The sequence below is a fragment of the Corvus brachyrhynchos genome, unplaced genomic scaffold (assembly GCF_000691975.1).
Source record: "Corvus brachyrhynchos isolate BGI_N302 unplaced genomic scaffold, ASM69197v1 scaffold8, whole genome shotgun sequence".
Classification (NCBI taxonomy): Eukaryota; Metazoa; Chordata; class Aves; order Passeriformes; family Corvidae; genus Corvus; species Corvus brachyrhynchos.
The window spans coordinates 1,150,203-1,159,725 of record NW_008240031.1 but is presented as its reverse complement, the minus strand read 5'-3'; the positions used below and the strand labels follow the sequence as shown (position 1 = coordinate 1,159,725).

The window sequence follows — 9,523 nt, the reverse complement described above, 5'->3', positions numbered from 1 at the left end:
CTCCAACAAACATCTCACAGACAGCACACAACTACAGTAGGAATAAAGGGGGAAGACAGCAGATACAGTGTGAATCTGAATATAACTTTTGTTTTGGTTTAGGTTCTTTTTTTCCCAGAGTTTTGGTTGATTAATGATGAGTGAACCCCAGCAACAACACAGACAGGCAGCAGCTTTAAGAGCACAGAGAGTAATCTCTGCCTGTTTTTAATCGACAAGCCCCTCCTATAGAGGCAACATTTCAAGCAAGAGGTGCTGTCCTTGAACTGATGAATATCAAGACAGTGAGCATGACTGTGGTGAAGATTGCATAAAGTTTAGAGAAAGTAATAGAGACTGAGAATCTTAGTGCAAAGGGGGAAAGGGCATCTCCGTGGGATCAATTCTGCAGGATGGAGAGCTGGACAGAAACTTGCAGCATTTCTGTGAGCAAGGTAGGTTATATGGCGATGATGCTGTAGCTTGCTGGTAACACCTCTGGGATGGTTTTCTGCTGAAGGGCAGTTTGTGTAATCAAAGTGATGCATCTAACAGTTAAATGGCTGACATGATACATCTAAGTTTTATAGACACCATTATATGTATATATATAACCTTCCTTCACAAAAGGTAAAAACACAGTGGCACAACTCCGTAACAGTAGACTTCAACAGTCATCTGTGACGTGAGCATAAAGCTCTGGCTGTGGCGGTGGCAGTGACACACTGATGGCTTGCTGATCCCAAGAGTCAAGAGATACTGTGGCAGTCCAGGATTCCTGTAAGCTCCATCCTATGGCAGGAAGAATGAAGCCGATAAAACGGGCTTCTCCCTATGATGGGAAGCAGCAGTAAGAACTGCTGAGAAAAGGAACAGTTCATAGGTTTTGGAAAACAGCATCTGCCAAACACACCTTCCACTTTTCGCTTCTTTCGCTTGTACCTATTGCCTCTTGTTTAGTATGAAGTGGTGGAACAGAAACAAACCCTGCATGTATCATTAATTCTGAAAGAGGTGTTTTATTTCAGATGCACTGTGGCCCAGTGAATATTTATTTACAATGTACCTTTGCTTTACATCTGAAATGTAACAAACATGAAAAAAAAAAAGATAGTTCTACAGATCTTTCATCTTCTGCGTCGTACAAACAAGAGGCCTTATTCTGCATGGCATACCACTGCCTTTCAAGTCTGCTTATGGATATATTCACTCATCTGCAATCCTGATGCATACATTAAATTCACTTCCAACCTGTATGGATACTGCAGAGAGTTATAAAAAAGCATCTACTTATCTACTGAAGCCAAAGCCAAAGCAGAATCAGCTGATCGTGCATCGGTCTGTCCTGCAGAGCAGAACCTGTGCAGGCACTCACCTCAAGGTCAGACACTGCTAGAGCTTTAGGAACAGACCTCAGACATAAATGCAACTCTCTTAAGTCAGCAACAATCAAAGAACTGCTTATCTCAAAACACATTTCCTACTTGTTCGACATGTTCTGCCATAACCCAAAATTAACAGTCATTATTACCTGGCACGAAAAAACATCACTAGGAAACCAAAGCCAGACAGGCCTTGAATTTTGTGGAATACATGTTGCAATGTAGATTTGCACTGCAAATACAAACTTTGTTTCCTGCAGCCCTTAGAAATGTCCTTTTTCTCATTTTCTCAGGATCGTAATAGCACTGAATAGTTTGTGCTCCTGAAATACACCAGTTTTTGGTTTCCTCATGTTAAGGAACCAGCTAGAAAGAGACCCTACCAGCACTGCACCAAAAACACAGAAGAGGAAAGAGATACAATATAAACATACCTCTTTCGCAAGATTTGTATCTACATAAATAATAACACAAAATGGCTGAGGAATAAAAGGAAAAACTTACCCACAGACATCTAGGAACTCTAGCTAGGGACACAGTAAGTGTAATAAGGCTGCTCTTAACATTTCTGTACTTAAACTTTCACCCTTTTTCATAGAGTGTTTCTATCTTTGAAAAGTGGGTTTGATTTGTAAATAATCACAACTACCCAGCATCATTTAAGAGCAAGGTTCTTCTATAATACCTTAATTGTTCATGTGGCTTCATTTACAAAGATGTTACCTAAATACAAGTATTCCATGCTGCAACACAGCTTAGATGCAACCATCTACCATTAAACCATGACAGGAAATTTCAGGAGTTTTAAGAGCAACAATGGGAACTGAAATGACTTCAATCTGAAATTTTTTTTCTGGGAACCAAACTGTACAATTTTTTTTTCTTAATGCTAGTACATAAAGTTAAAACAGAGAGAGTGGTCAAATAAATATCCTTTAATAAAGAAAAGAGGAATAATTTTAAAGCACCAAAACTGTGAGTATGATGTTACATCGCATGTACAATAAGGTGAACGCAGTACTTTGAGTACAGGTTTAAATTTCTGATTGATGATAATAAAACCCCATGAAATACACAGCAATAAACTTGCATTGCAGAAAAGCTGCACTAAAGAAAAAAGACCAAGAAGCAGACAATTAAATTTTTTTTTAGTTTCTAGGTATTGCTAGAAATGTTTGTTTAGTTCTTAACCTTTTTTTTTTTTAACATACTTGTGCTTAATACTTTATAACTTTGAGCATTTTCAGGCATAGTAAATTTGCAGAGTTGTTTACAATAAAATATGCATTTAATATGTCCTTTTGAATATAATGGAGTTAAAGAACTTTCTTAAAGCCAAGCACAATGTGCTAGTAGTGTCTGAGTCTAATGATAATATTGCACAAAGCTAGTGAATGGAAAAATTGCTTTCATTATTTCTTATTTATTCAACAGGCTTAACAAAGAAGTTAGTTTCATTAAGCTTCACTGGCTTCACTCATGTAAGACAACTTGCAGCCATCTGTATTTCTTAAGCTTTCCTTTTATGATGATGATGCATTTGTATACACTTAAAATGAAGTTCAAAACATATAGCAACAACACGCTGGAAGATGTTAGTCAATATCCCCAGTGCCCAACACCTATTTACCAATTCAGAAGTCAAAACTACACTTATACTCTGAAAATCAAGCCACTTTATGGTAAACTAATTCCTGGATAGGTGACAGTCTCTGAAATAAAATCTCTGCAGAGTTTGGACAATACGCACCAGAAGAGTCTTCATCCTTTCTACTTGTTTCCAATGGACACATTACTGGTTAATGAGCTTCAGATAATGCTCTACACATTAATATTAAAAACTCAGCAGAATAAAATTCATTGCTTGGTCATTTTCCATATTAGAGGTACAGAGCATTCATACTTGAGAATGGAAATATGACCTTTTCTGTCAAATTCTGAAGCTCTGAGCCACAGAATATAGAAGACCTGAATCACAATAAAAATACATAAATGTCAGGTTGCAGATTCACCACAGCCAGAGCTGTGAGTTTTGGATTAACAGTCAAACTGAATGGGAAGTACAAAGACCCATATATGCAACAGCCCCTCCCACAAATATACGGCATGCCCACCCTCCCTTCCCTTACCCTCCTAAAAATTCTAAGTATTTAGGTATTAGGCAGCAATTAAATATAAATTCACTTTGTAGGAAAACTTAAATTACAGTATATTTATAGGTTAAAAATAGCCATTGTGTTGACAGCATTGATAGCAGTATGTTGATGTGCTTATTACACCAAAGAGCAATTTGCAGTCAAGTTTAGGATGACCTACTGTCTGTCAGCTCCAAGAGCACAGAAATCATGCAACATGCTCTCCCAGTAAGGTGCTTCTGTTACTCCTTTTCTATGCAAGAAGCTTTGCTTGTTCTTAGCATTAATTCTATAGTGTGAAACATCAACAACATGTTGTCCATGCTTATGGAATCATTACCAGAAAGACATCCAGGTAATTTAATTACATAAGCATTACAATGAAAATAACCTCTGATTACAAGCATGAGCAAACTTGATTTACAAATTACACTCTTGAAATTCAGTGCAACAAATGGAGTAAGGGTAACATTAACCAATAGTGTTTCTGTCTCCTCAATAAGCTGCATCTTCAATAATGCATCTATCATTACTTTATTATTAAACAGTACAGAATATAGTGCTTATACTCACAATGATTCTTTACAAATAATGTAGTGAAGTATGTTGAGTTCTATCCCCAATTCAGTCACAAAAGAACATAATATATAATCATACTAATTTATTTTACAAGTGTCTGGTGTAGAATGCAGACTGTCAGATTAAAAAAAAAAACAAACAACAAAACAGGCAAAACTTAGAAGTGATGTTTAAGAAAAATAAAAAAGCCTTCATCTACCCTAGACAGATAACTAACATGAAAATACAGTAACGTGAGTAAGATTATTGGTCATTTGTAAAGGATCTGGAACCCCTGTGAGTGAGAACATGAAATTCTTGTTGATACAAATTCCATTTCTGAACAAAAGACTATTGCTGTTTACCTTAAATTTTGGTTATTTTAGTAGAAACTGAGTATTTAGTTTCTTGTTCCCACTCATAAAAGATTTTTCAGTCCTTACATCAGCATTTGTACAATAAATGTTATGCATTCCAAATCTTTACCTCACTGGATCAGTTACACCATAGTAAAATTTTTAATCTGAAAAAAGAAAGAAGTTTCTAAAAATGGAAAAAGCCCAAAAGTTGGCTAACTACTTAAGAAAAAAAAAAAATAACAAAAAAAAAAAAACCCCAGCCACAACAATAAAATGAAAAATATCAATAGGCAGGTCTTTTTATGGAGGCTCTCTTTCCTTGCGCACGTTTACATGTTTTTCCTCAGTGATGCTTGCCAAGATTTCTCAAGGACCAACACAATTATTACAGCTTTTCTCAGCTGTGGAGGAACTGACCTCAATGCAGGACTGTCATAATTTCCGTAAGTTTCTTGTAAATATACTAAACTTTCCTCATTTTCTGCTGTAGCCATCCGACTGGAAAATTTCACATGACAGAGGATGGTATGTTGTATGCGTTAGCCTGTGTACACTACATATGCACAATTTTTATATCAAAGTGAAAATTATGTGAAATTGTGACATCTAGTGACTCATAGAGATTTAAATTCAGGATTTCAGGATGTGGAAAAAATACCCCATTCACTTTCCACAGAGAAGATGGCAGTTTTGAACTGATATATACTGCTATGCTCAATGTAACAACTACTTTTTGTGTGCCCATAAAATACATGCTCATATGAAAACTCCATTTCTATTCAGACTAAGCTACTACAGAAATCTAAGATTTCAGCTAAATATGAAACAGATTAAAGAGAGTAATTTTTATCAATCATGCACACATTTTTCAAGACAAAGATGACAGATCACATGGCAAACATATCTGAAAACTGTAGTACAGTAGAGCATGGAGCTATTTAGATAACAACACAGTGGTAAACTGCAGACAAACATGTTGTGCAAGGGAACCACTGCACAAATACTTTAAAATGACACTATTTTTCCTCAGCTTGAAATTTTACTAGTGTTCTGTATGCTCCAAGGAATAAAACTGCAGGCTGAAAAACAGGAAATAATGGACATAAAAGTTGCTTGTTCAGCACTGTTAATTTAGCACTAAGTTTCAGATGAAATGTATAATGTGAATTACCATTCTACATCATAGTTCTGGTTTGTGCTACAGCCAAAAATTTATTTGATTATCTTGATTTTAATGTGTGGCGTGACTGAAAGTACAAATAAATGTAGAGGAAAACAGCTTGTAGTATAGGCAGTGTTGAATGATTATGATGAACCTTGAAACTGCTGCTATTGCTACATGAACACAGCATCAGACAGCTTGCAACCATACCATGTAACTCAGAATTCAGAGAATAAGTTTAAGAAAAAAGCATCATGTAGTTTTAGGCCTGTGGAAAGCCAGTATCAGGTGTTTTCACACAGCTGAAAAATAGAGACCTGGCAACTAACACAGCAAAATCGATACAACTACAGTAACACTGCTCGCAGGTGCTTTGAAAATCAATGTTCACTAACTCTGTAAGTAAGGCAACATGGTTAAGAAAATCCTTTCAAGATGTTTGACAGAGCTTTAATTTTCGGACAGCCACAGCAAAACATCTTCAATAGACTGAAGGGTCCCAGAGCTGAGGTTCCTTTAGATTACACAGCCTATTGCTAAGGTAAGGTCTCCTGCTTCTCTCTCTGTAAGTAAACGGCAAGACATGAAATCCCCTGTTATAAATGTTAACACAGTACGTGTTCCATTACACGACAGCAGCAATGAGTAACTCCACTTAAAAGAACCCAGATCCCCATATAGTAGTTTATCTGTCAAAAGAGGAACAGTGAATGGACCACACAACACAAAGGACAGGGACTGTGTATTTCTCAAACACAGTGTATGTCACGCTAGTAAAAACAAAATGCTAGTGAAACTTCATCTTTCCTGTAAGTGTAATGGGCTGATTTTTAATACCACATGAGGTTTTTAGGTGGTACAAGGCTACTTGTATCTCTGTATTGACATACCTCTTGGTACTGTGGTATTTTAAGAGTAGCTGCCTGCAGCCATTAGTCATGAGGTTTAGGACTACTCCTAAATATTCACTGCAGAGGAAGTTGTAACTCTCCTTTAAAAATAAAACAGAATCAAAAGAAACTTTTTTCAGCCAGTAGACTTTTGGGTATGAAATACAAACATTTTCGCAGCCACTAAAGGGAATAATGAAAACCAGCAAGAATAGCATGATTTTCACAACTGAATTATCAGTATGCTTAAGTGCTTTGATCTTTTTTAAAGAAGGCTGCTTAGACTTAATCAAAAGCCATTTTAAACCAAAAGAGAAAAATATTTTTAAGTATGAAATTACAAAATATTGCTTCTTGTAACAAATGATAAAAGTATAACTAACTTGGTTCAGCATAGCTAAATATTATTTTAAAAAAGAATGAAAATGTCTACTTTAAAAAGATGTCAGACTACAAATGACCTTCTAAAAAGGTGCTGCAGTATGTCTTGCTAAATGTATCATGATGGAAACAAACACATTCTTGAATATGTATACTGAATTCAACTCCTAATTCTCATTTTGCTGTGGTCACCTGTTGCTTTTCATACTGACATATGGTTCTTCAAGCTAAGAAGAAAAAAAGTCTTAGTTGCATGTTACTGAATTTCAGCTACTGTAGTGCAACTAGGAATTCTCCTCTTTCTGGAATATCAGACTGCTACACAGCAAGCTTCTCTGCAGGGAGCCATTTAGTTGAATTTTCAAGCACATGACATATTCAGTGCAGTGAAGGGGACATTTTATAGCTGGGTTGGAACCCCAAAGTTACTCTAACAGCAAGTAGTCTCCCAGCTCAAAATGCCCCCCTCACTTGACTGGCCATACATTACTAACGCAAATATAAAAAGTGCTTAAGAATCGGGCATTCTTGATAGTATAAAATGCACATCTAAACAACTTAGCTTTCTGCCCAAACCAGAATTTGTTTGAACAAATAAAGAAAAAAGTGACCTGAAATTAACATTTCAGGTCATTTTTTCCCATGTCTTCAGTTATTTGCCAAAGAAAGACTATTTCTTTGCCAAAGAAAGCCTCCTGTGGAATTGATGGTCATAACTGCTGGCTCTGAATTCTCAGAAATGCAGAAGAGAAGTAATCTTCAGCCGGGGTTTCTTTTCTCACGTTGGTGGCTGTCAAGCACCTGTTTGGAAAGAAATAAAAAGGAGAATCTGAAAAGCTAAACAGCTGTACCAATATTCTCTGATCAACATATTGTGCAATTCTAACATGCAATATACTGAGCAGTGTGTACTGAGCAAAGATTCTCTTTGCTCCCAGGGTAATGACACACTAACTCTGGAGTCAGAACACACGTATGACCAGGTCTTTTTTTTTTTTTGCCTTCTGGTATTACAGGAAGTTAACACAGATAAAAGTTTGAAGAGGCCCAAAATATTGGATTAGGAGACTAGGGAGAACAAAAGTTCCCTTGTTATCTGTTAGTTTGTCCACCACTGACAGGAACTCAGGTTCTGCATTACTTACAGTACTCTTAGTGTACTACAGTACTCTTAGTGTACTATTGATGTGCACTATTATGTACACATATGCAGATATTCTCAGGATACTTTTGATAACCAGTAATCTCTTGGATTTTTCATACAGAAACTATTACATATTTATACTACTTGTTCAGCTACTTCAATATACAGAACGCCTCCATATCTTTTTACATGGTTCAGAGTGTCTGTCTGGAAAGAACTGGTCTTAAAAAGGTTAGTCATAACTTTATGTAGAAGTGAACTCACAAAGCAAGCAATACAAGAGAAGACTAGATCTCCTGCAGGAATTAGTTACTATTAGCTTGTCTTCAAACTTCAATAATTAATGAAACGACTTCACTGAGCACTGCTAATACTCCCTTCACATACATCAATACACTTTTTAAAGTGTGCACTTGATAAAATATACACCACTGTATCAGATCTAGCCTTCATTTTGTAAGGCAAATAATTGCATTACATTTAGCCTATACAGATGTACATATAATTAAGCATAGTTCATATAAAATGTGTGCCAATACACTTTTGTGTACGTGTTCTCAATCTAAATCTCTATGCTAGTGGTTTTGGCATGTGCAGAGCTTACAAGTTCAAAACCAGTAGGTCGATCTTGAAGCACGAAATTAAGTGGATAACCTTATAGCAAAAAATACTACCCTGCTATTTCTACAACAGATTTTCATTATTTTATTCTTGTAAGATGAATGCTGGTAAACCAGTCTGTATCTTCAAGCAAGTATGCTCATCTATATGGAAAGTATTCATTCAGCTCAATTTTTCAAGGGCTTTGTCTCAAGCTCTGTTCTCCCAAATTATTTCATGTGCTTGGATGGCAAGGGCCTGCGCTTTTTCTCTGAGCTGTTAGTACAGCTATTTCTGAGCTATTCTGTACAACCATTATTCCATCTAAACTATTATCTATTAAATAACCTCAACTAATGAAAACAGGGTTGTTTTCACAATAAAGTACAACACTGGTAAGAGAAAGCAGGTCCCAGATACATGAAGAACAACAAGCACATACTCCTGACACTGAACTCTTGACACTGAATCCTGCTTTTAGGTCCAAGAAATTTCACAGCAACCAGGAACTGTGTGGCAGTGATTTTCAGCCTGCATTCTGAGCTGCTTTTATGGGGCTTCAAATAGCAGAGGAAAACATATATTTATATCGTGTGGCAATGACCACAGAAGATTTCTAAGATGCACTTAAAATGTAAAATGCTTAGGTCAACCAACTCATTTAAAAAAAAAAAAAAAAATTAAGTCAGTCTCGGAAAATTCCTTTTAATCTTGCCAAAAAAATGCAAACAAAATCCTGAACAGTCAAATAGATTTAGTAAAGTCAAAGTCAAATCACATAGTTTAAATGTGATCTGTTATCTAGGAAATTAGAATAATTGCACTAAGGAAGTCAAGTTAGCTCCAAGACATGTCTTTTCTTATAGCTGTCACTTGATTTCTGAAGAGCTGTGGTAGTGGGAGTTTTCAGTATGCAAGGATAGAAAGAAGCTA

General features: G+C 36.1%; 1 protein-coding gene across 1 annotated transcript in view; it reads right to left on the bottom strand.

Moving 5' to 3' along the window:
• Positions 1-2,281: 2,281 nt before the first annotated feature.
• The window catches only part of JMY (junction mediating and regulatory protein, p53 cofactor), a 68,606-nt gene continuing 61,364 nt past the window's right edge, over positions 2,282-9,523 (bottom strand). The window contains exon 13 of the mRNA XM_008640917.2: positions 2,282-7,647. The gene's annotated coding sequence lies outside the window, so the exon portion shown is untranslated. The remainder of the gene's footprint in view (positions 7,648-9,523) is intronic.